The sequence below is a fragment of the Mauremys reevesii genome, linkage group 4 (assembly GCF_016161935.1).
Source record: "Mauremys reevesii isolate NIE-2019 linkage group 4, ASM1616193v1, whole genome shotgun sequence".
Lineage (NCBI taxonomy): Eukaryota > Metazoa > Chordata > Testudines > Geoemydidae > Mauremys > Mauremys reevesii.
This window is the reverse complement of record NC_052626.1, coordinates 60,563,421-60,590,031: the sequence shown is the minus strand read 5'-3', so window position 1 is coordinate 60,590,031 and position 26,611 is coordinate 60,563,421. Positions and strand designations below refer to the sequence as shown.

Below are 26,611 nucleotides of genomic sequence, written 5' to 3'. Positions count from 1 at the left end.
AGTAGTCCTGAAGGATGTCCAGTAGGGTTTTAGTGGCATGGTTGACCACTTGGGTTAAACATGTTTTAATCATTCCTTTTTGCCTACAGAAGTTGTCCCAAAGGAAAAATTTCAACCATACTCTGTGACGACTGTATTTTATACTATCAGAGTAAACCTTAATATTCCCTTTTTCATTTGGCAACTACTCTATATCTAACGAAAGAACAACAATGAGGAAAAAAATATATGGCCCCCACACCAAACCTACAAGTGTGGGTGTGCTTGTATTACTCTGGCTACGAATGTAGACAGGTGTTAACTTGACCCATAAACCCTTCCTCTTGCCCCATTATGTTTGTTCAAAGAAACAGGAGGAAATTTCTGACAGAGGGATTTTCACATAAACTAGGTCCTCCTGCAAAGTTAGATGTAGCCATAATAAGATAGAAGTAAGGAATCTTGCAGGCTAATTGTCTCAGTCTGAGAGCTTCTATGAGTTTATATGCTTCAGTCTAGGAAAAGCAGCATTAGTTCTTGTGCTCTGCTACAGATACCATAATTTTTCTTTTTTTTTTTTTTTAAACATTCTCAGCAGAATTTTTCCCCAAACACCCACAAAGTGGCTCAAGAAATATTCTTTGCAGAAAACATAGTAAAAGTTTGCAAACAAATAGATGGCACCTGATTTCCATTAGTTCTCTCATGTCAATCACTTTTTTCAATCAGTGAATTAAGAACAAAACATTGTCACCTATGTTGCTAGAGGTCAGGACATCCACTGAGCAAATCTCATTTTATAACTTTTAAAAAATTTTAGTCACAGAGCTCAACAAAATAAAAACACAAATTTGTCAAAAACTTCAGGTTCATTCTTACAGGGTGCCATTACTGCTGGTTCATACCAGCATGCTTCAGTACAGCGGCCTATGTGGCTAAAGAGTTACCTGAAAATACTATTAAAAAGCTATTCAACACCTGAAATATGTGGACTGTGCTTATTGATTTCAACACCCTCCAAAGAATTTACCTCACTAGGCCAAGAACTCTTTCACCTATTGTCAAGCAAATCCTACACTCAGTTTACTATGAGTCAGTTTTTATGTTATCCAACTTGGATTTCACCTGTTGCCCTCCCCACACCCTGGGAAACTCTGCACCTTTCTGTTTGCTACAATTGCAGCAGCTGAGAAACCTCATCTCGCCACTAAACATGCTTAGTTCATGCCCTGTTTTTTACATGCTCAGGGCCTAATGTGAACCAGGCAAGAGGTTAAAAAGGCGAGTTCTGATGATCCTCGTTCCTGATATGCAGTTTTGGTGCCATGCTTCTGTCCCTATCTGTATAATCTGCCCCTTTCTCTACAGAGGCAGTGCATTCTCTAAAAACAACATTTGAGAATCAAAGCAGTAAGTTCAAGCTATTGGTATATTAGTTCCTATTGCTTCATTATGAATAAATGCATATCTGAATTTACTGGTAATAACTATGTAACACTAGACATTTTGAATCATGCATAATTAGAATACTAGCTCTATAAAAGACTTGATTTGTGGGCCTGTGCCACTCTTCCTCATTTTGTCCATGCAGTTCTTTGTGCCTAGAGCTTCACAAATGAACATTCTCTTAGTTGCCCTGCAAACACACATTCAGTTTGGAGAGAAAACAGAATTTACACAGGACATATACTACAGCAAGTTAGAACATCTGACAGTAAAGATAGAAGGTAAGCCTTAGAGAATTTGGGTACACTGTGACTGCTTAGTATGTAGGTTTAGTGCCAGACATATCCTTTACTTATGCTGTGTATGTATACACATTATTCTAAAGTCAAACTTCAGGAAAAAGTGCAAAGCAGACTGAAGGAAAATGTGGGAGGATGGGGGTGTCCATAGGTAGCATTCTGCGCTGCTATGTGAGACACCCAGGTTCCACTGCTGGCCCTTGGTGCTTTAGCCTGGCCATACTGTGGAGGCAACATGCTGAACCTTTGGGAGGAAAGGCTGCACCTTGAATTGCCCAACATATAGCCCTCTGGCTCAAGTAAAAAGCTGTCCAAATGGGCTTGGAAGGAAATCTCAGCTAGTCTCCATTCACAGCTGAAAGGATGGTCACTGCAATCCAGGGGAAAAAAGGGGTCTCTAGGAGCACTGACAAACTTCCGCAGAAAAGGTTCTGTTCTCCCGTTATTACAGAGGAGTACTTCCATAAAGCCCTGAAAATAACCTTGACAGCAGAGCTGGTAGTGAAGCCCTATTTAAAATATCATTGTCCTGAAGCTTGCCACAGCTCTCTATTCCCAAAAACTTGCCACAAGGATTTCATAGTGCTGAGAAGGTCTTTAACAGCCAGCTGTATTGAGCAAGAGCTGCAATTCACAGCACAGGTACTGGCTAGAACTTCTCCAGCAGCACCAGTGAGCAAGACAGCAGACCACAGGTTTCTGCACAGCCCATACATTTCTGATCTAGACTTAGCACTGCTTAGACCTAGTATTAGCATGGCACTACTTGACAACCATCACATTAGCTGAACTTTTCCTTGCTTGCAAAACAAAGCAGAATCAAGGGCTTGGGAGGGAATCAGACCACAGCTCAGTAGCCTTAGGGCAGCAGGATCTCTGACAGTGCTGCTGTGAGCAGTCTTTGGAAATTTAGTCACCCCTGGAGAATAGTACACCAGAAAGTCTGCACTGGCAGCAACAAGCCAATAGCCTTCAAGTTTTCATTGTAACTGTGTAACACAGTCTTGCAAAACTCTACTCAGCTAGGAAAAATACATATTCTGGAAATATGAGCAAGATAGTGTTTTCATTAGTATGGTAAAAGACTGGCAATTAGACTTTCGTAATTGTATACGGCTGGTCTAATACCATGTGGTATGACTAAGACATGGTCAAGTTAAGGTCTCCTCTTGGTATGTTTCCTGTTTTAATAATAATTTAATGGCTGGAATTTATTTCAAATCATCATCTTTTAGATCACAGGTTTTCATGTCCAAGACTACTATTGGATATGCCCTACTTGCTAACACTTAACTACTTATCCATACATCCATCTTGGTTACATTATATCAGGGGTGCCCACATTTTGGCTCAACACAGGGTCATGTTATCAACTTGCCAGGGGACAAATGGCCCCACGAGTTTACTAAATAATGAAGCAAAGTTCAGCCACTCTCTGACACTACAGATGGTAGCATGCAATATCCCATCCTGATCAAAGAGATTAAGCCACCACATGGATCAATACACACTTTGGTTTAATAATTCAACTCAGGACAGAACATGGCATGCTGAGCTGTATATTCTCTGCAGGCTACACTTCTGTACTGAAGACAAGGTCAGCTGTGGGCTGTATTTTAAAACTCCATGGGCTCTTTTGAGTGCCCCTCTAATAGTTGCCAGGGACAAATACCACAGCAGCAGATCAATTCTCCTCTGCCTTACCAGAGAATCTACTGCAACTGGCTTTGCAAAACTCAAAAGGTGAACAGAAAACAGTTTTAATCTTAAATGGAAGCATATGGCCAGTTTGTACTTAACATTTTAAAAGAGGAAGTAGGATAGTCTTTTGAAATAAATAAATCCTGCAATTCTGTCCCTGCAGAACAAACATTTGATTTGTCAACATTTTGCAATACTTTCTTTTTAAGACCTGTCACAGCTCTACTTAGTTTCTTTATACAAAAAACAAAAACTCCTCTCTCCAATAAAAGCTTGAATTATGCTTTCCAACTGTGGGAAACGAGTCTTCTTCATATCTCAGCACTTTCCTCTCAGAGGCACTGCACATGCTACACTACAAAACAAGCAATAGGGAAACCAGTCACTCATACACAACTGCCCACTCTTCCCCTACATGCACCAATTCTGACGCATGACCTATAGTTATCCAGGTTAAATACCAGGCTCATTACCATGGTATTTAAGCGCCATATTCCCTCAAAAGAGGGGAACAGTAAGAGGAATTCTTCTATCTTCTTAAAAAAAGAGACACTGTTCTCTTCATGCAACTCCCTGCAGCACAGACCACAAACTTATTTGGTTATTACCACTTATTCTACTGTACAATCTTGCTAATGCAAGTTAGTTACTATTACATGCAAAACAGTTATTGCTACTAAAATTCTAGTTTTATTAAATCTTTTTATGGCTTTGTTTGCATCAGGGATATTTCCCCCTACATACTGTGCTATTTTGCATTCCAGTTTCAGAGGTATTTTTTAATCAATTGATTCCCCCAAGCACTAAACTACTTGATTCAATGGTATAGCTACTTTTGTTCAGAACTGAACTAGCTTTGAGCACAGTTCCCCAGAGCTCTACTGTAAACAGCCCACCTGCCCAATATACATGGAGAGATGGAATATGCAGAGACTCTGTTTTTTATTACATAATTAACTCTGCAAGAATCACTGGTTTTGTTATCTCAATACATTTTGCCCATTTAATTAATCTAGATCAACTCAGAAACCCAAGCTACCCATTTTTCCCAGGTGGCCATTTACAGGCAGGTCTCAAGAAAAGATGCAGTATCCTCTTGTAGATGACAGCAGTCTTTGTTATTTTTAAAACAGAGGTGGGTGAAAAACAATAGTGACAGCAATTAAAAAGCTATTCCAGGAAATCAGATAGATACGATACATAGATTGTTGCAAACCTGGGTTGGGAGTCATTTCCAATCTCTTGTTTCAGTAGCCTAAACTGCCTGAGAAAGTGATAAATAAAGTTAAGATTTTGTCACAGTTATTTTTAGTAAAAGTCAGGGACAGGTCACGGGCAATAAAAAAATTCAGGGAAGCCCATGATCTGTCTCTGACTTTTACTAAAAATAATGGGGATGGGGGAACTGAGCAGGGGACAACTGAAGCCCAAGCCCTGCAGTTGAAGGAGGGGGGAGCTCCAGCACCCACTGTGGTTGACAGCTCCAAGGCTCCTGCAGCTGCTGATGGCTCCAGTGCCAGTGACTGAGAGCTCTGGGGCCCCCACTGTCCACAGCGGCTGACAGCTACAGGTCCCCTCTGCTCACAGTGGCTCAGATCTCTGAGGCCAGTGGCTCAGAGATGCGGGACCCCACTGCCTGCAGTGGCTGATGGCAGTGGGGGCCCTGCACCCGCAGTGGCTCAGAGCCCCCGCCAGCTGACAACTCTCGCCCCACCACTCCGGACGCAGGGCTGAAGCTGAAGGGAAAATGTCACAGAGGTCTCTAAAAGTCACAGAATTTATGACTTCCACAACAAAATCTTATCCTTAGTGATAAACCATTTGGATTTCACCTAGCTCAGCTTTCCATTCTCAGAAAGTAGAGGGAGAGGCATTATGGAGAGAGAGAGAAAACTGCCACGCAGTTAAAAAAAACCAAAAAAAAAACCAGATAGCTAGGAAAAGTACTGGAAGTGTCAATCTATAATTTAGGGTTTTAAGTGTACAAATCTGACAAAACTTGTAGACAGCAATTTGAATTTAATAATTTAACTAGTCTTACTAATTAAGATTAACATTAGTATCATATTTTTTAAACAGAGTTATTTCTGCAAAATTACTCTGTTCAATAGTTAACAGAGCTCATTAATTATACCCATATGAGAAGGTGGCAGAGTTGCCTATAAAACACATACAGTGGCTCTTCAGCTTCTGTATGATGGATGGGATGGGTAGTAATGAAGCGGTCTACATGAAAATAAGAGTCTGCAAGAACAGTTTAGTGTGTTTCATTAAGACTAAAAGGAAACAAATGCCATTGTCAATTTGGTGTGTGTCCTGGATCTGTCTTGCAGTTCACTTTATATGGACGAAGAGATGATTAGTCTGGATGCTCACAGTCTACTGTTTAGCTTGGACAGACTTTACCAAAAACAATACAAAAAAAAGTCAGCTATTATTCCACAAAGCCCATCAATTTAATAAATTCTGGTTCCAAAGATAGCATTGTCACTACGACTGCCTAAGAAGGATACTGCATCTTTAGACCACGTTCATAACATCTGTTACTGTCTACTTTCTACTGTTAGTTACATTATTGTTTATCATTGTCATTAAATAATTTGCCACTCTGAAATTGTAAAAATACTACTAGGCTCATGCACTGATCCTAACATGGCACTACAGTTTGCTACGAAGCACTAATGCTTATGGAACTATACACATCTCAAAATGGAAGACATTGGTGATTTTGTTGTTTTCAAACAACTTGTAACATCATTTTGTCCACAAGTATTAAAATATATATATGTATATATATCTATTGCACATGCCCCTTATTTATTTGTTTAACCTTTCATACGGGAAGATTTCCAACCAATATGGAGAAACAGAAGCGGAGCAAAGAGTAAAGTCTAAAGGCTGAGGCAGTATTGCCTGGCACAGCAGTTTCATAAAAAAGGTGGCAGGAAGCATACTGGGGTGGGTTCTTTTGGGCATGCACAACTGCATCCTGTGACGCCACAGAACATTAGCCCTATCTTAAAAATTAATCAAGTGGTTACATGGTAGGGGGCAGGCAGGGAAAGTCAACATTTGTTTCCATTTTTTCATTATCAGGCAGAGCGTGGAGACAATTATTCCTATCAATGTGGCAAAGTGGGCTAAAGTGTGTCCACCTTCTCCAGAGTCCATTCTCTGCCTTTTACAATATATGGGGGAAAATATCAAATTTTCTATCAAGCTGTGCTAGAAACAGCTGCAAGTGGTTATGTCAGAAGGAGGACAAATAAGAGTCAGGAAGGTGAAAAGAAGAATCACCAGGCTTAAGAACACACATTTGCCATAACGGATGCCTTCTAATCACATCTAAACCTGTGACATTGACAGCAGAGATTTCCCTCACTAATGGCCTGATCCTGCCTCTACTGAAATCAATTCAAAATCCCACTGACTTCAGTAAGAGGCGGCCCTAAAAGGGAACGTATTTTTCCAGTTGTCTTTAACACTCAAAAATCCAAATTCTGTTTGGCAAGGGACTGCACTGTATTTAAAGGAAACCAGCCCAATTGCCTACCCATGACAAATATAATCATTTCTCCAAGTGAACAATACACGTAGCTGACTGTGCTGCATTGGTGCTTATTATATTCTGATGCCATTACATCTTGTGCTATTTTCAGCATGAAATGTACAGCTCAATAGTTCCTACCCAATGAGACTGATTTTCTCTCCAAGAGAGCACAAAACAGGAAAAGATGTAATTAAACCTTATTGTTACAACACAAGTTCACTGTGGCTCTACACAACTTTATTCCCAGGAGGGAAGAGCAGGACCAAAGCCAGTGCATGAGTTTGTTCAACTCCAGAATTTGTTCTCCTTCAACTTCCACTATGATAGATTAGACAGATATAAGAAAAAGTTTTTTTTAAGAGATTCTCTCTTCCCCATCCTTTTATAACCCCTTCCCTTCTCTACCAGTCATAAAATGTTGCTCTCGCTACTTGTCACCAGGAGCTAAGTAGAATTTCAGCTTTTTTTTTTTTTTTTTTTTTAAAGCCATTTTTAGGCTGCCTGACTCTCTCCAGTGGTTTTCTAAAAGAAAACAAAAAAATAATATAAACAGAGCCTATACCCCTTTTTTGATCCAGATTTGAAATTGTATTTTTTTTAAAATCAGCAAATCACATTTGCTAAATTCACATTAACACAAGTTTGGAATAAGGTGCACTATGAAGAGGTCCAGGTTCAAGCGGAAGAAAACAGATAAACCAATTATGGCCTTTCCACCAAGAAACCTCATTGACCAGACAGACAACCACTGCAGGGAGCAACTAAACAACATAAAGCTTCTATCTAAAATGGAAGGAAAACATCCCGTATAAGTCACAAGTGACAGAGACAAAGAATCTGGTGTAAACACGTGAGAACCATGATCTCCTCCTTAGTTTGGGATGGAGGAGCCAGAAAAAGAGCACACTTTCCTCAGCATTTCTGCTTTCTCTGAACTTGTTTCTCCATCAGACCTCCCAACTACACCCTGGAAGAGTACTCATCCCAGTTCTCCAGTAGCCAAAGGAGAGTTAAAAACCAACTCCATTAGCTGTTTGAAGAAGTTATAAACTGCACTCAGGACCCTGAGGGGACGAGTTGGAACATTATATTTGTAGCCTCTCCCATCCCACCAGAGGCCAGTTCCTTTATTAAAAAGAAGAAGTTCTGTCCCATCTCTTGGATCACAGAGTTTTTTGTTCCTTTTGCTGCTGAAGCTGCTGGAGAAGATTGGAGGTACAATGTAAACCCAACACTATAGGATCAACTTTAGCACTAGGAAGTTCTCAAAGATTCACCTTCTTAGGGAAGGGGCTTGCTACAAAAAGAGACAGTGCAGAGCAACTTCTTTTCCTGGTGAAAGCTCTTCACATTCACTGGTTATGTGGATTTACACATGCAAATACTTTTGATCACAGAATGTGATGATTCATTCATCCATGATGAACAAGGTAATTCTGTATTTGTTTCTGTGCATTAGCTGCTTCACGAGGTGACATTGAGATATTTATCTACAAAGTCAGTTCTTTGTTCTGGATTAGGACATCCTCGTTATGGGATTTTCCAGGATTGTGGGGTTTTTTTTGTTTTTTTTTTAAAGTTTGTTCCTCATTTCAGGGTGGAAATGTATTCATGCTGCAACCTTTCACACATGTTGAAATAGCTTGGCACAGCATCACATGCAGATGCATTATCCATTTACTTGGTTCTCCAATAGGACACAGTGGAAGAAGATGTTACCCTCCTAAGATATAGAAAGGAGATACCATTCAAGAAGACTGGTTTCTGTGTAAGCATGCTTGTAAAACTCTTCTCTAGGGTGCAAAACAGAGCTCAAAAACTCTGAAGACATCACTTCAGGGACATATCAAACATTGATTTCAGTTGCTCGCTTGTAAGGGTTGGTAAAATGCTTGCTGTGTGCTCCTATGGGGGAAGCCAGCTGGTGCAGACTCCATACATCAAATGCCGGTTTAAGAAGTTGAAACATAAAGAGAAGAATACTTCCTCATTACACGCTATGGAGATAAGGAAAAGACTTTTCTTCACCAGTAGTGGAGCATCCACCATTTGCTGTCTATGATCAGTTTCTAAGCAAAAGTAACAGGATAATTTCTTCTGGGATGCCAGGAACAGGCCTGAAAACACAAAAGGAAAAACAGAAGGAATAACAGAATGAAATTAAGTCATAATTAAAATGCTCAGAAGTGCACTTCTTCAAAATCTGATTTCAATTTACACAAGATCAGGATGTTGCACAAACAGCAATGATAGCTAGACTTGAAGTTCTTAAGAGTTCTAACTAAACACTACAGATATACTGAACTAAAAACTTACTTGCTCACACAGAAGCAGTGTGTCCAGCAACAAATATCACACTGTTGGGAAAGTGGTAGGTAGCTATGTCGTTTCTTAATTGTGACACAGAAATATAATGTAGCAAGGGAAGTGTGGTGCTGGGAAAAGAATACACACATTGCACCTTGATTGTGTATTTGGCCACAATTTCAAAACAAACAGGTACCATAAACCAGGAGCTAATTAACCACAATCTACAAGTCTATGGATACCACAAGTGAAGAAAGGTGTTCATAGTGGCTGTAAGAACACACAAGTTAGGCACTTTTCCTGATCCCACTTGCTTTTCTTCATTCACTCAAGCGTGAGAATCCCAGTGTGACTACACCTATGCTCCTGCACCAATAGAACTTCCTTGGCATCACTGATCATAGTGGCAGTTTGAAATGAAGTCTTTGTTTTAAACTGATGATGCCAGCATTACTGGCAAGATGAAACTGTGCAGGGTCACAACCATGTTGCTGCCAAGAGATCATTTTTCTCTTCTATAGCAGGAAGCCCATCAATCACCCTCTCTATGCTGCAATGTGGAAAAGGGGGAAGATTTCATATACACACCAGTTTTTATTCTTCCTCTATTATCCTCTTCCACCCTTTATCTGGTTTTTCCTTGCCTATGTCTCCCTCCCTGCTCTAGATCACCTTCATTCCTTGCTTGGCAAGTAGCTGAAATGAATCTTCTAGTTAACATTTTAAGGTCCCATATTGAAAAAGAGTGGGTGGATATTAGGTGGATAAGAAAAACACAACTATTGTACACATTTCTCTAACTTTCTCATCAAGGAGTTCAAAGCACTTCACAAATATTAATGAATTTCACATCATCATCATACCCATATAAGTAGGAAGGTCTTATTCTCATTATACAGATGGGGTAACTGTGGCAAAGAGGATGAGTGACTTGCTTAATGTCACACCAGAAGTCTGTGGTGACCTGAAAACAGAATCCAGTGTTTCCTGACCCCCTGTTTTTTGCCTTAACTGCAAAAACATCTTTCCTCATTGCAAGAGACAAAAATGAAATCAAAGCCCTGGAATTTGTTAGTCAAAATGTCAAATATTAAACATCAGCATAAAAGTCAATGCAAATAGCATTTATTCTTGCTGGAATAAATTAAATCAGGCTCAGTTATCAGGAGCAACCCAAGCAGACACTGTGGTAACAGTCCAGTACCCCTATAGCATCCCAAGGAAAGCCAAATCCCCCTGGGGCTGACTTAAAAAAAATCAGAAACCAAAAAGAAACAGATAGTTTATACTTACCCTTAACCTCATGGCCACATGTGCCATCATTTTCCACCCAGAGCCCTTCCTTTTCAGTTTGCTGATTGGCACTCAAAATGGAATACAAGTGAACCTGATTGGCACAACAAGGTTGATGATAAATAAAACAAACAAACAAAAGAGCAAAGCAAGAACAAAATTTCTGTATGAGGGCAGATGTGCTTGACTGAATGGGAGAGGCTAGGGGTCAGCCAGGATCTGCAGGGGGAAGCTCCCTAACAATCCTTCCCTGCCCCCACCCAAAAAAACCAAACCTGTTCCATACTTTTCCACCCAAACCCAACAGCTCTCCAAGTTCACACCTAGGCTCTTTCCCAGCAATTTACTTCCCTCTCCCTCAGTTCCTTCATTACCCCTGGCTCCCCCAAGCCATTGCTCTGCTTCTGAGGGGTGTGGGAAATATGGTTCTGTATTGTTGTTTAAATGAATTATTACTCATAGTTATGTATTAATATGCCTAGTAAGGAATCTATTTGTCAAAAAACATTCCCTGAATCTTTTGTTGTCTGTATTGTTACATACTTGCTGACAGGTATTTTGAAATAAATAACCAAAAATAATTGAAACGTGGTGTGATTATATTGTGTTATTTTGACAAATAAAATATACAGACTTTTGCAGAATTTTAAAATATTGTGAGCAGAATTTTTAGGTGCAGAATTCCACCAGGAGTAAACACTGTACTCCTCAGCCTCCTAAAATGTACATACCCATACCTCATTAAGAACACCAGTAAATCCATGCACAGAAGAGCTCACTTGGAGAACTAGGTATACACTACATTACTGCCCACACTGCTTTTAACTGGATTTGTTCTGTAAGAATTTTTTTTTTTATGGTGATAATTGCTCAACGCACTGGGACTGAGATTTCTTAGAAACTGAGGTGAATGGAATTATTGCAGATTGATAAAACAAATATATCTTTAATGCCTGTCTAAAGAATTGTAGGGGGAAGGAATAATATCAGGCCTCAAGAATGTGATGCTGACAACCCAACTGGTAGAATGATGGATCACCTGTAAGCAGGGTTGCTTCATTACACAGAGCTTACACAATTAAAAAACACTCCCAACATACACATGAAAGCATTCTGATCCTTTTTATTCTCCTCCTCCTACACTGCGGAACATTTTCACAGGCAGAGAAGAGCCAGAACCTTTAGCCAAGATACAATCCACTGTGATCTATTGTGATTTCTAGCTCTATTTTCTCAAGTTAGTCCTTACATTTTCACATTGTAAAAGGTCAGAATGTGACACTATTAAAATAACTAAATATACAATAGATAATTTTGAGAGCATGGAACACAACATTAAGTCCTTCATAGAAGGATGATTGATTTGATAAAGAATAGTGAGCCTGAGCTCTCAGAAGCCTATGCATCATGACCAAAGGAAAGAGGAGACAATTTCCAAGAGATGTTAGAATGAGCAAAGTAAGACCCGAGACTACAAGTGAGTGAACTACATATTAAAATAAGTCACATTTTTAATATTTCATCTGCTGCTGCCGCCCTTTCATAACTACATCATGCAAATCAGTGCCTCAACTAGTAATGTATCAGAGAGGTAGCCGTGTTAGTCTGGATCTGTAAAAAGCAACAAAGAGTCCTATGGCACCTTGTAGACTAACAGATGTATTGGAGCATAAGCTTTCGTGGGTGAATCTAAACATCACACTCACACAGGTAGCATCAACTAGTAATATACCTCAATTTGCTACGGGCAAAATTTTCAGACATATCCACTAACTTCATATTTAATTTTTAGGGTGCTCAGCTTGACATCCTTTCTACCTGATTTTCAGAGGTGATGTGGAACCATTAATCACACTAACATCAATGGAAACTGCAGGTGCTCTGAACTTTTGAAAATCAGGCACAAGTGAATGAAGTTTATTTAAAATTAGTGAACACTTCTTTAAAAAATTGCTACTTACAAAAAGAGGATTGTTTGGTCATAAGATTAGTAATTTAAAGGTATGTTGCATAGGATTTAATTTTAGTTGATAACTGTCAGTAAACATCCATTTTAGCTGACACCGAAATCAATGGAAAAAACAAGCCCTCTGCACCACTGGTGTCACACAGGAGTAAGAGGTGCAGATGAATCCCTGTGCTGCCTCAGGGCCTGTGACACCTGATCCTTGCAGGCATAAGGTGTGGGGGGAGGCTGCAGACCTGGCAGGGCAAAGCAGAGACCCCTGGCTAGGACTGCAAGAAGGACGACTCACCTAGCTGAGGGTGAGGTCGCAAGGTGCTGAATGGCTCCTAGGGCAGTGCAGGGAGCCCTCTGCCCCGCTGCTACAGACCCACTCTCTCACTCACCATCAGGGAATGTCAAAGGTCTCTGCTCTGCCCTGCCAAGACCACAGCCTTCCCCACAATTTGCACCTGCAGGGATTGGCAGCTCCCCTGTGGCAGAAGTGTGGCCATGACATGGGAGGTGCAGACGGCTCCCTGCATGGCTGCAGGGACGTGGTGCCCAATCCCTGCAGGCACAAGGTGCGGGACAGGCTGTAGTCATCCTGGCCCAGTGGATCAGAGACCACCCAGCCAGGGCTGCAAGGAGGAAGAGGAGGAGGAATTGTCCCCAATGACAGAGGCGCCCACTCCACTGCTGAATGTCTCCATCCCCCGGGCAGGAGCCATTTCAGCAACAGTGTGATCTCAACCATGGATAGGGTCTCACAGAAGGGTGGGGGGAGGGGAAGGGTGATGTTGGTTCTGCTCCACCCAGTCAGGATGCCAGCCTCCCCCGCACCTTCTGCCAAAGGGATTGGGTGTCACCAGCCTCGCAGCCATGGACCCCTCCACAGCTCCACTGTCATGACCACACTCCCTCCCTCACATGCCAGGAAGGTGGGAGCCATCTCTGGACAGAACTGCTCAGCAACAGGGTGACCTTCCTCACAGCGGGGGCGCTCGTCCTCCTTGCAGCTCCAAACTTGGAGAATCTGCTCCACAGGCTAGGACCACAGCCTCTCCCGCACCTTGCACCCTGGTGTCTTGGACCCCTCAGCCACTCAGGGAGGCTCCTGTAGCCCTGCTGTTAGCACTGCCCTAATCCTAACCCCAGCCTTACCCACCCCAACTGTAAAAATAAAAATACTTAAAAATGGGAGGGGGTGGGGGGAGGTTAAATTGATAAAAACTGTCAAAATTAGGAAAAAAATTCTAATTTTGCCAAGCCTATTTACTGGAGTTTCTCCCCATCCCGGCCAGCATTCCTATTGACGTACATATTTACCATCGTGAGGTTAATGTGCTATTGGCAAAGGAAAATGGGATTCTAAAAATGCATTGTTGTTCGATACTAGACTTCAATAGCTTCCACAAAAGGGTGCTTAGTTTACAAGACAATCAGATTTTCCACCTGCCAGCACTGAAAACTTAAGGTGGTTTCTAAAATACTACAATTTGCATGCAAGTGCTCTCACTCTGCCCTCCATACAGCATCATTAAAAATTAAAGTTAGCCAGCACATACGGAAGCATGAGGCAGAATAAGATACAGCTCACCTTTAAATTTAAAGACTTATTTTGTTGCCAGTAAACAAAGCAGTTACAACTTGAAAGCTCTGTATGGAACACATATAATAGTAAGGTGTCCTTTTGATAATTACTTTTCTATTAATTATGGAGGTGTCAGTAGCAACTCCAAAGTTAAGATTAAGTAGCATGGGAAAATTTACCAGCATAATTATACTGGTATAACTTCATGTGGACACTCTTAAGGTGAAACAGTGCACTTTTCCAGTTAGTTTATGTTACTTTGGAAATGGTATAAGCTAAACTGGAAAAAGGCACTCATGCTAGAACAAGACTGTCCACACAAGCAGTTATACCAGTATAACTACAGTGGTATAATTATGCCAGTGAATTTCCCTGTGTAGACAAGCTCTTAATCTCCTAATTCAAGATAATTTGAGTTTGGTCCAGATTAGCCAACAGAACTGTTCAGATCTACCAGATACTTGTTTTTCCAATACCACCTGCCTGACCAGCTGTGCTTTGCCAAGCAGGGCAGCAAGGGCTGATATCTGGAGAAGAGAATGGGTTTGGAATGGATGAGGGTGTGGGAAAGAAGTAACATAGGTTTGTAAGTGCACACAAAGGCATAGCGATTGAAGGTCATGTGATGGATGTAGGCAAGGAAGTGTGGAGAAGGCAAAAATCAAGATTACAGATTACAAGAGACTGATAACTACGGATTTCCTGTTTTTCCATGGTTGCACCGGTGGCATGGTCACTTAAGCAAGTTAAATAAACCAGGGGTGGCATGGTATTTATGAGGTGGTTTTTACCATCATGGGAAAAACCAGTTAGTCTCAGTTTAAGGCATTTTCTATTTCTATTTTCTATTTTGTCAATGCACACCTCATTTCAATTAGTTTTAGTTACATAGTCAAACTGTGGTTACATAAGGCAGTAGATTTGTAATTCATTTAGGGTAATACAAATAAAGTAAAACTGCAGTGGGCATAATACAAATATATGTAATTACCGTATTGTCCCGAGTATAGGCCGCACTTTTTCCCCCTAATGTGAGTGTTTAAACTAGGGGTGCGGCCTACAATCGGGACAATAGCCGCGGCGGGAGCCCAGAGCCTTTTAAATCCCAGCCGCGGCCGGGAATCAGAGGGCTCTGGGCTGCCCCAGCCGTGTCCCTGCCTCCCCCGCTGCCCGGCTCCGACCCCGGCCGCGTCCCCACCTCCCGGCCCCCGCCGGCCCTGGCCTTGCGCCGCCCAGCTCCAGCCCCAGCCACGTCCCCGCCCCCCCTCCCCGCTGCCCGGCCCCAGCCCCGCGTACCTGCCTCCGCCGGCCGCGTCCCCGCCTCCCCTGCCGCCCGGCCCCGCGCCCCAGCCTCCGCCGGCCCTGGCCTCACGCCGCCTGGCTCCAGCCCCGGCCACGTCCCCGCCGGCCGGCTCCGGCCCCGTCCCTGCCACCCGGCCCCAGCCCCGCATCCCCACCTCCCCCGCCGCCCAGCTCCAGCCCCGGCCGCATCCCCGCCTCCTGGCCCCAGCCCCGTGTACCCGCCTCCGCCGGCCCCGGCCTCAGGGCCACCCAGAGGGGGGGGGGGGCAAAGGGGGCAATTTGCCCCCGGGCCCAGCAGGGGCCCCCACGAGAGTTTTTTGGGGCCCCCGGAGCGGGGTCCTTCACTCGCTCTGGGGGGCCCGGAAAACTCTTGCGGGGCCGGGCGCAGGAGCTTCTTCTGCTCCTGGTCTTCGCCTGCGGGGGGGGTCCTTCCGCTCCGGGGCGGAAGGACCCCCCACTGGCGAGTTACTGCCCAAGCGGGCTGCACTTCAGCGGCGGGTCCCGCTTCGGTGGTAATTCGGCGGCGGGGGCGCCCCACGGCGGGTCTTCGGGACACTTCGGTGGCAGGTCCCGGAACGGAAGGGGCCCCCCCGCCGAAGACCCTGGGCCCCCGGAATTCTCTGGGCGGCCCTGCCCGGCCCCGCGTCCCCCGGCGCCGCATCGCCCGGCCTCGCGTCCCCGCCTCGCTCGCCCGCTCGCCCCCGCCGGCTCGGCCTCGCGTCCCCGCCGCCCGGCTCGGCCCCGCATCCCTTCGGCCGCCCTACTCTGGCCGGCCAGCTACCTGGCTCTGGCCGTCCGGCTGGCTCCCGCCACATCCTCCAGCTCCGTGCTCCGGCCGCGTGTCTCCTGCCCCGGCCCAGCATCCCGGGGCTCCTGGCTCCAGCCGCGGCCGGACTGTAGTGCTGCCAGCCACATCCAGGCAGCGCAGTCAGGGGGCAGGGAGGGGGTGGTGGCGCGAGGGCAGGAGGGTTCGGGGGGGGGGGTGGATAGGGGTTGGGGGGGTCAGAGGGCAGGGAACAGGGGGATTGAATAGGGGCAAGGGTCCTGGTGGGGCAGTTAGAAAGGATCAGGGGATGGATGGGGCGGTGGGAGGCAATCAGAGGCAAGGGTTCCAGGGGCTGTCAGGGGTGGTTGGATGGGGCAGGGGTCCCTGCGGTGGGGGGAGGGGTCAAGGAACACAGGGGGTTGGATGGGGCAGGAGTTCGGGGGAGGGCCATGATCCCTAACCCTAAGAACATTTGCTAATGTTGTTGATCATTGTGCAGGGGAGAGGGTGAGAACTGTTCCCATCAGTCTCCTTGTTGTCCATTCCTTTTCCCTTCTTTATTTACAGTATAACTACAAAATAGTTTTCAATATTTCTGAGTATAACACATATGCCGTCAAAAGCAGGACTACCAAAAGTGTTAAAAATACTGGTACATGTCTTCCTATTCATTAAATAAAATACTGTTTTACTGTTCTACTAATGTGTATATTTTCTTTAAGTTAAAAAAAGTTAAAAATTTAATTTTTTTAAAATAGCACCAAACTTTAAGGGTGCGGCTTATAATCAGGAGCGGCCTATACTCGGAACAACACGGGGTATACTACTAAATATCAGAAGGTCTGTATACAATTTAGTTTGATATTTTCTCAAGGAAGTTATACATGTTATCACATATTTCAGCTTTCAATATTATATAAACAAAAGTAAAAAACATTTGATTATATGAAAATGACAATAATGCAGGGTTGCACACTTGAAGCATTAAGCGATCAGAAGCACAAAAAGTTGCAGACTACCAGTCTAGATCCATTTGGCCAGGCACCTATTTGTAGCAGAAGACTAACTGATGTAGTGGACAGACCAAGCCTATTCCTCTATTTTTAATGGATGTATCCATAGTTTCAAAAGATTCATTCTGTGTTTGCTGAACTTGCTGGACACCAGTACAATTATTTTTCCAGTTCAAACCAAGTTTAAGACAGTATTTACCAGCACTCTGTCCTAAACTAGTTTTTCCAGGAAATTGCCAATCGGAGTTTAACTGCTTTATAACCATGTTTTTGATTTGAGGGAATATACATGAGAGCTACACTACCTGCTAGGCTCTAATGGTTTCATAAGCAATGGTCCCCAGAGTTAATTTTTCCTTCAGATCCTCCTTTTCTATCACAATTATTGATTTAAAATGCAGTTTTGGTCAGAAAAGCAACTAAAAATGGCAGCTTCTTGATTGATCTGCTTTTTGTATTGCTTCTAGTACTTTCTTCTGTATTCTTTGATAAAAAGATTTTGCTCATGTTCTCCGGCAGCATAAGTTGGATTCCATTCTACCTTCTGCATCAGCAACAAAAATGTGAACAAACTTCCAACTGCAGATTTATTTATTTTTACTGTCAATTAGGTAAGAAGGAGTATCTTGATTTTTACATAAGTGCGGAATGGAAACAGAATAGTAAGGGAAAAGTTCTTGTAAAAAATACCATCTGAACTAGGATTCCATGTTTTCGCTGAAGAAGTTAATGGCACCTCAAGCACTTGAAGCCTGACCACAAAATGCTCCAATAGGTGCTTACAATCAGCCCAGAAATGAATGTCCTTCACTCTCCTGCTATTGTATTCTAGAGAGAGGTTTTATACAATAATGGGGAAAAATAAAACAGAATCAAGGTCAGAAAAAAAAAGTTTTAGAGAACTTCCCTTTCTTTTATTTTTCCTTCTCAAAGACTACGTTGACCTATGAAGGTAGAGGGATGGACATAGATAATCTCCTGAGTTCCTCAAACAAATCCTCCAGACAGGGAAAGGAAGGTAGAAATTGTTCAACAGCAACTCTTCAGATTCAGGAAGCATTTTTAGCCCCAGCTGCCCAAGGGAGTTTAGAACATTGACAGTCAGGTCCTCAGTCCCCCCCCAACCCCTCGCCCACGGGAACAAGATTATTAGGTTTTATTTTCTGCAGCTCTTGGGGAGCCAATGCAGCTTAATGTAATCATTAATCCAGGTTCAATGTATGTACTCCTATCATGGGTTGAGTGGAAGTGGTGAATGCAAGCATGTGAAGGAGGAGGGAGTTGCTTGGCTTCTTATTATTCTGTTAATTCTAGTCAGAAGCATGCCCATATTTATTCTGGAATATCCCAGCAACATATTCACCTCTTGCAGAATCGAAGAGAACAGAATCTAAGCTTTAATTTGAAAAAGAAAGATTTCTTGTAAGAAAATCTTCCTAATACAAACTGAGAGAATCAATATGAGTGCAGTCTTCCTGAATATGCATACAACCTAAAACAATAGTTAATTCAAATTTAAATACAGTATAATTTAATTATGGACATTGATAACTATTTCACTTCTAGTTATTTTATCAGTAACATGCATCTAATTTCAAACATCCTGCCATGTTTTCCACAGGTGTCCGAAACTCCAAATGTCCTCTACCTACCTACCTTCCTCCTGAAAAGTACACTGTAGTGATGTATTTTCAACATCAAATTCTACAGCAAACTGAAAATTTAATGACAGCATTACCAAATTAAACACTAAGAATTCTATACTGATTGTATTAATCATTTACAGATTTAACTGAGTAAAAATTGTGGAAGTTCTTTCGCTGGAGGTTTTCAAAAGGAAGCTGGATAGCCAACTGTCATGAATGGGTTACACAACAAATCCTGCATCTTAGGCAGAGGGTTAGACTAGATATGGGGTTATCACAACATTTTTGGGGACCTCAAGAGTGTGGCCCAACTCTTGCTGGTGGCTGCTCTGGCAATTTTTCCTAAAATAATTAATTTTAGGAAAAAATAAATAAATATGCACATGTACATGTCCAAATTGTAATTTATTTACATAGGGTTTTTTTCCCCAGACTCAACAATAAAAAAAAAATATATAATTGTCTCTATTTTTTACTGGACCGAAATAAAATAAAAACTCAAATAAGGTGCTTTTCATGTTCTTGTCTTTTTTTTTTAAATTAAAGACTTGCTAGCTAGTAAATCTGCTGCTGTGAAAAGTGATATTTGTATGTTTGTTAATATCACCTTTCACAGCTCTCAGCTAGCTACTAAGTCTGCTGTGAAAAGTTATATTAGCAAACCTAGAAATATCAATTTTCACAGGAAAGTCTTCTTAGACCTGGCAAGTCAAGGAACAAACTAAACTCTAGATGGGGAGGTGGGTAGGAGGCAGCAGGGGCCGGGGTGATGGGGAGTGGTGGTGAGCCTGGGGCTGGTGCCTGCTGTCATGTGGCCAGAGTCACAGCCCGGAGCCTCATGGCTGTAGCCCAGAGCCCTGCGGCTAGGCCCTGGAGCCTGCTACCCTGTGGCTGGAGCCTGCAGACCATCACCCCCAGGCTGAAGGCCAAAGCCTGAGCACCAATGTCCCCAGGAACTCATACTGGTTGCCTGCTCCTCTGGCATTTGTGGCTCCAGGAGGCTGTGGGAGAAAGAAAAAGCCCCTGGTGGCCACGTTTGAGACACGCTGGACTAGATGACCCCATGGTCCCTTCTAACCCTATGATTCTATGACAAACATTCTTTTACCACATCAGAGCAAAGGCCTACGTGCATAATTTAGTAAGTACACTGACCTTGGCAACAAGTTACAAATCTGGAAAAGGGGAAGCCTGTTTTTAAATAATATTGTATTATGTGAATTTTCCCATTGTTTTTAGAATAATACTTTCCTGGTTGCTGTCTTCAATAATCATTTGGAAACTTGAAACTGAAATCAATTTTCTTGTTAACATTTCCCTCTCTCCAGGGTGCATACAATCTCCTTTACTGCTGTAGGATTGTTTGTGAATCCTGACTTTGAATTTTAAGCATCTGAAATCCATTCCCTTGTGTGCACCCCTCACCCAATGCAACACACTCACAGAAAATAGAGGAAGAAAAAGTAGGTGAAGTCATCAATTTAACAGAGTTCCACTAAGATCCAGACTTCATGTATAAAAGATACAATCTTTTAATAGTGTAATTTTCAGTCCTCTCCATTTTTGTAATCTGAAATATTCAGCACTCTTTTCACCAGCTGAATAGACTAAATTCAAATTATGTGTTTTGATTTTTCTGCCACATGCACACCAACAGTTGCAGCTGTTCTCTGAACATAAATTACAGCTGATTTACTATGCAGGAAATGTGTTCTTTTAACCATCTGCTGCAGCCTACTAACAACTCTGTATCTAATGCATCACTCTGGGTTATCCATACTTCCAGCGTCTCTAAAGTTATTCAGATTTCTTCAGGGTGTATTCGAGCGCTCCTCATTGAGACAGACTTGAATTCAGCACCCACACTATTTCTGCTATAGTTTTCTACGAACCCTTGAACTACATTAGTATTAAAGTACAACAGCGATAAGGCCAAAGATAGACAGACGATATAAACCACAGCAGCCGGGTAGCTTCTAGAGGAGAATTATCAACTTGAGTAAACTAGCGTGTGTGTGTGTGTATGAAATTCAGATACGTGGAATCGAATTGAACACTCCCCCTGGAATGCTGAGGCTCCAGTTTTGGAGCATCGCTAATACACAGAGTCTGCCAGGCCCAGCCCAATCCGGGGGGTTGAAGGAGAGGGGATGAGATGGCGAGAAGGGGGCACACAGACACCCAGCCCCATCATGGGAATACCATACACACAAACACACACGGCGGGGGAGGAGACTGGGGACATCGAAGAGGTACGTGCCCGTGCCCAGCCCGCTCAAGCATTAACGGGGGTGGGCACTTCACCTGAGCGAGTACCAGCCGGAATTCGTACCCGGTCAGGCCCAGCCCAGCCCGGCTGCAGGAAGGGGAGGCGGGTACATAGATACCCGGGCCCAGCCCAGTCAGGGAGCGGTGAGGTCCCGCCGCTAGCCAGGCTCACTCCCGCTCCTCAGGCAGTCGGTCCCCGCTCCGTTTACCTGCCCCTGGCCGAGGCCGCCGGGCCGGGGCCGGCCGGCCGGCCCTCTCCCCTCCGCCTCTTCCTCTCACTCCGCCATCTTCCCCCGCTCACCTCGGCCACCCAGTTGAGGGCTCAGGGCCCACCGCCTCCAGCCCCGCCCACTCGAGAGCCAACCTATCGGGCACCGCGTCGTCATCCATCCGCCTTCGACGAGCATTTGTCAGTGGACGCATCCGTCAGAAATACTTGGCGCCCGCCTGCAAAACTCTCTCCTCTGATTGGCCAGAAGAGAAGCACTCTTTTGCGAAAGTATTGGTTACCCTGTGGGATAAGACCTCCCCTCTCACTCAACTCCCACCCCTCCCCACACCTATATTTAAAGGGGCCGTTGAGAATGAAACGTGTGTTCGTGTGACTGCGCGGGAAAGGGAGCGGGCGGCACCGCTACTGGGGAGCGAGGCCAGGTGGACGGAGCCCAGCCCTTACCGAAGGCGTCGAAGGTTGTGGCGCCCTCCTCACCTAAGGCTGTTTTAGTAGGAAAGCCCCACGCTGCCTGAGCTGATCACCCGCCCGCATGGTCATGGGGTTTGAGCCTGTTGTGCTAGGGAAGGTGCAGTACCACCAGCAGCGCCTGCCCCGCCCTATCAGCTGGGCCAGACACCCCGGAGCAGGCCTGGCACCTAGGCTAGTATCCCCCTCAGTGTTCATATAAGGGAGGGGTAAAAATTATGTGCATTTGTGCCCCATTCCCTCCTTTTAAAAAAACAACCCTAAAGCAAAATCCTAGATTGGCTCCCTTCTAGTTTTTCCACAGGAACCCCCACATGTTGTTTTAAGCCTTTACACATTGTCCAGTGGCCCTACTGATTGTTTGGCAGGCTTCCTACTTTTGATATACTTAGAAAAACTAACACTCTTTTTGGTCTAGAGTAATCAGGGCAACTGTATTTTAGACAATCAACACCCTAAAGAAGTACTCAAGGAAGATAAGGAAATTGTGGGAAAGTTCATAGAATTCAAGATCAGAAGGGACCATTATGATCATCTAGTCTGACCTCCTGCAAAATGCAGGCCACATAAGCCGATCCACCCACTCCTTAAGCCCCATGCTTCGGAGGAAGGCGAAAAACCTCCAGGGCCACTGCCAATCTACCCTGGAGGAAGTTAAACTAATTATTTGCTTTGGTCTTCACTGCAGAGGACCTAACAGGTATAGGAATCTCCCTTATTCTTTTTCAGTGACAAGTCTGAGGAACTGTCCCAGACTAAGGCATCAATAGAGGTGGTTTTGGAACACACTGATATTGAATAGTAATAAACTACCAGGACCAGATTGCCTCTGAAGCATCTTCCACTGGCCCCTATCAGAAGGCCAGATACTGGGATAGATAGACAATTGATCTGACCTAATATAGCCACTCTTATGAATCCACTATTGTCCTTGGTATTTTGTTCCAACACTTAATCATCCTCACTGTTAAAAGTTTGTGTTTACTTTCTGATTGGAATGGGTCTGGTTTCAATTTCCAGCCAGTGGTTCTTGTTATACTCTTCTATATTAGATTAAAAGAACACTTTTAGTATACTGTAGAAGCAGCAAAGAATCCTGTGGCACCTTATAGACTAACAGACGTTTTGCAGCATGGTGCGGTGTGCAGTTGCTGGTGAGAATATGCTTCAGGTTGGCAGGTTGCCTGTGGGCGAGGACTGGCCTGCCACCTAAGGCCTGTGAAAGTGTGGGATCATTGTACAGGATGGGTTGTAGATCCCTGATGATGTGTTGGAGGGGTTTTAGCTGGGGACTGTATGTGATGGCCAGTGGAGTCCTGTTGGTTTCTTTCTTGGGTTTGTCTTGCAGTAGGCGGCTTCTGGGTACACATCTGGCTCTGCTTCGTTATTGCCTCATGTGGGTACTGTAGTCTTGAGAATGCTTGGTGGAGATTTTCTAGGTGTTGGTCTCTGTCTGAGGGGTTAGAACAGATACAGTTGTACCTCAGTGCTTGGCTGTAGACAATGGATCGTGTAGTTTGTCCGAAGCTGGAGGCATGAAGGTAGGTATAGCGGTCGGTAGGTTTTCGGTATAGGGTGGTGTTAATGTGACCATCACTTAGTTGCACCGTGGTGTCTAGGAAGTGGACCTCCCGTGTAGATTGGTCCAGGCTGAGGTTGATGGAGGGGTGGAAGCTGTTGAAATCGTAGTGGAATTTTTCCAGAGTCTCCTTCTCCTTTTAGTATACTGTATTCTCTCCACATGAAGCTATTGCTACACCAGTCAAGCCACACCACCCCTCAATCTTTTTTGATAAAAGAATCAGAATGAGGTGGTGGTCTCTCACTGTAAAGCATTTTCTCTAGCCCTCAAAAAATCACTTGAGTCTTTTCAATTTTGCAACACCCCTTTTTAAAATGCAAACACCAGAACTGTACATGCTATTCTAGTATCACTGTCAATGCCATAAACAGAGAAATCTTCCTGCTCACTACTTCCACTTATACATCTAAGAATTTTAACCTTTTGAACACACCATTGCAGTGGGGTCTTATGTTGAGTTACTTGTCCACTATGACTCCTAAATCCTTTTTAGTCCTTGCTTTCCAAGATTCACTTCCCCCTTTCTGTAGGTGTGATCTGCATTCCTTGTTCCTTGGAATCCAATTTTGTATTTGGCAGTATTAAAATGCATTATTTGAATAGGCCCAGGTTACTTAACAATCCAGATCACTGGTATGACTGCCCTGTCCTCAACATTGTTTACCATTGTCATCTGCAAATGTAGTGATTTTATATTTACTTCCAAATCATTGATGAAAGTGGTAGTGTACCAGGCCTAGTGCTGATCCTGCATAACCCCACTAAAAACAGACTCAGTTGTCAATGGGGAATCATAAAATATTTGAGATTTGTCAGTCAGTTCTTAATCCTTTCAGATGTGTGCTTGATAGCGTATTGCTAATTTTTAAATCAGTGTCTCAGCTGATATTAAGTAGGTCTTCAAGAATCTCAGTATATTGTATCTATGCAGTCATCACCCAAAATTGTCATTCCTCACAGAATGAAACCAGGGTAGACGAGATCTTTTTCCCATAAAATCATGTTCACTAGCCTTATATTGCTGTTCTTTAATTATCAGTTGAATCTCATTTTTTCCCATTATTTTCCCCAGATTGGTGTCAGACTAACCTGCCTCTGGTTACTTTGGTCATCTGTTTAAACTTTTGACTATTAGCACAATAGTAGCACTTTTCCAGTCTCCTGCAATAACCCTGGTATTCCAAGATTAAAAATAATCAGCAAGCCTCAAAGTTCTTATCTTTCTTCTGGTAAGGATAAACAAGGATGTTTAAACATCCTCTTTGGTTACTAGTGGACTGGAAAATACTTCGTTATGGTAAATGCAGCATCCTGCTTCTTTGTAACTATAGAAGTATTTATTGAACACTCCTGTGTTTAAACTGAGAGATGCAATCACCCTCTGAGATCTCAACCTTCACTGACACTTTCAGTTCTCAGCTATAAACAAACAGTCTGTAATATTCATGGGCTTTACCCTACAAACAAGGCTTCTGTTGAGGTGTGCCCACAACCAGGGGACTCTTTTGTGGGATCTTATATCCATCACAAGTCCATATTCAGATCAAAACTCTAATCTTGCATCTTTGGCACTGCTTTCCCACACAACTTATTACACACCAAAATGCTACAATAAAAGTTTAGACTGAAAAAAAATCAAGCACGCAGTAGTTCAACACCCTCTCCTCCCTGAATTTAAGGTTGTACAAGTAACTTCAATTCTTCCCTGTTATGCAAATGCATTATGCTAGTCTAGTTAAATTAGTGCACACTACCTTTTCCCTCCTTAAGGATCCTGCTTCTTTCGTTACACTGTAGATCTACCTTCACTTCTCAATTATAGCAAGTAAAAAACAAACACACACACCACCCTACACCTCTCCCCACCAAACTGCAAGCCCTGCATACTCCACCTGGTATGTAAAAGTCAAGCTTAATATTCCCCCGCCCCCACCTCATGCATGAGCCCCACACAGGCTCAAATCAGTCCTCAATTATACCTTTGCACTCCAATTGTTATTAATGCAGTTGCATAGCTTGTGGCAAAATATGGCCCTGAAACAGACTTTTTTAAACTCATGCATAAGTCAGCATAGCATTCAGCTCCCTGTCTCAAAGCTGTGTGGACTCTAAAGTATCTTAGTCATATCTAGCTGTGTTCTCTAAGTATGCAGAGCATATCTATTAAATTATTTTTTAAAACCAGACTAGAAGTGCACTTAACAGAAACTAGTGCAGGCGTGGGCAAAAAACTATGGCCTGTGGGCCACATCCGGGCCATCAGACCATTTAATCGGTCCTCAGCTCCAGCCAGGCAGCGGGGTCTGGGGCTTGCCCCATTCCATGTGACTCCCAGGAAGCAGCCAGCAAGACAACCCCACCCCCAGTTCTGTGCAGTGCCCCATCTGCAGGCACTGCCCCACAGCTCCCATTGGCCACGGCTCCCGGCCAATGGGAGCTGCAGGGGTGGCGCCTGCATATGTAGCAGCATGCAGAGCTGCCTGGCCATGCCTTGCAGCTGGAGAGGGGACATGCTTCCCCTCTCTTGAACCCCAAATCCCTCATCCCCAGCCCCACCCAGAGCCATCCCTGATCTCCCTCCCACCCTCTAAACCCATTGGTCCCAGCCCAGAGCCCTCTCCTGCACCCCAAACCTCTCATCCCAGAGCCCTCACCCCCCCGTAACCCAACCCAGAGCTCCCTCCTGCACCCTGAACTCATTTGTAGTCCCACCCCAGATCTCACACCCCCAGCCGGAGCCCTCACCCCTACCCCCAATTTTGTGGGCATTTATGGCCCGCCATACAATTTCCATACCCCAATGTGGCTTCAGGCCAAAAAGTTTGCCCACCCTTGCACTAGTGGGATGATGACAGGAAGGAACAAAGGATAGTTTAGAACAGCGGAGAGATTATAAAGCAGTAGGCTCAAGTTACTTACGGACGCATGGGTAAGTACTGCAAGTCTTCCCTTTAACAGATGCCTATTATGGAGCTGAGACTTAGAATAACATTTCTCTCAGTTTGAGCTTCCTTGCAGGGAGGATAGGATGGCAAATGACAGCTTGTTTCAAAGTCATGACTGCTTCAGTTAATTACAGGATTTTTCATAGATAATCTTCTTGAAGAAAGGAGATCACTTTAGGTTGCTTTCTGAAGTGTGTAGAATCAGACTAATTGTAGAGCCTAACAGCAGTCTTAAGATTGTTCTACAGTGAACAGAGACCGTCACCACCACACAAGCA

General features: G+C 43.8%; 1 long non-coding RNA gene across 2 annotated transcripts; it reads right to left on the bottom strand.

Annotated features, from left to right (window-relative positions):
- Positions 1-521: 521 nt before the first annotated feature.
- On the bottom strand, positions 522-21,512 carry LOC120404177. Of its 2 annotated transcripts, none has more exons than XR_005597842.1 (3): positions 21,408-21,512; positions 10,576-10,669; positions 522-9,092 (listed from the first exon to the last, which is right to left on the bottom strand). It is a non-coding gene; the product is annotated as an uncharacterized LOC120404177 (long non-coding RNA). The 2 variants fall into 2 exon arrangements; XR_005597841.1 differs by having other exon boundaries at positions 21,316-21,450.
- Positions 21,513-26,611: the final 5,099 nt, after the last annotated feature.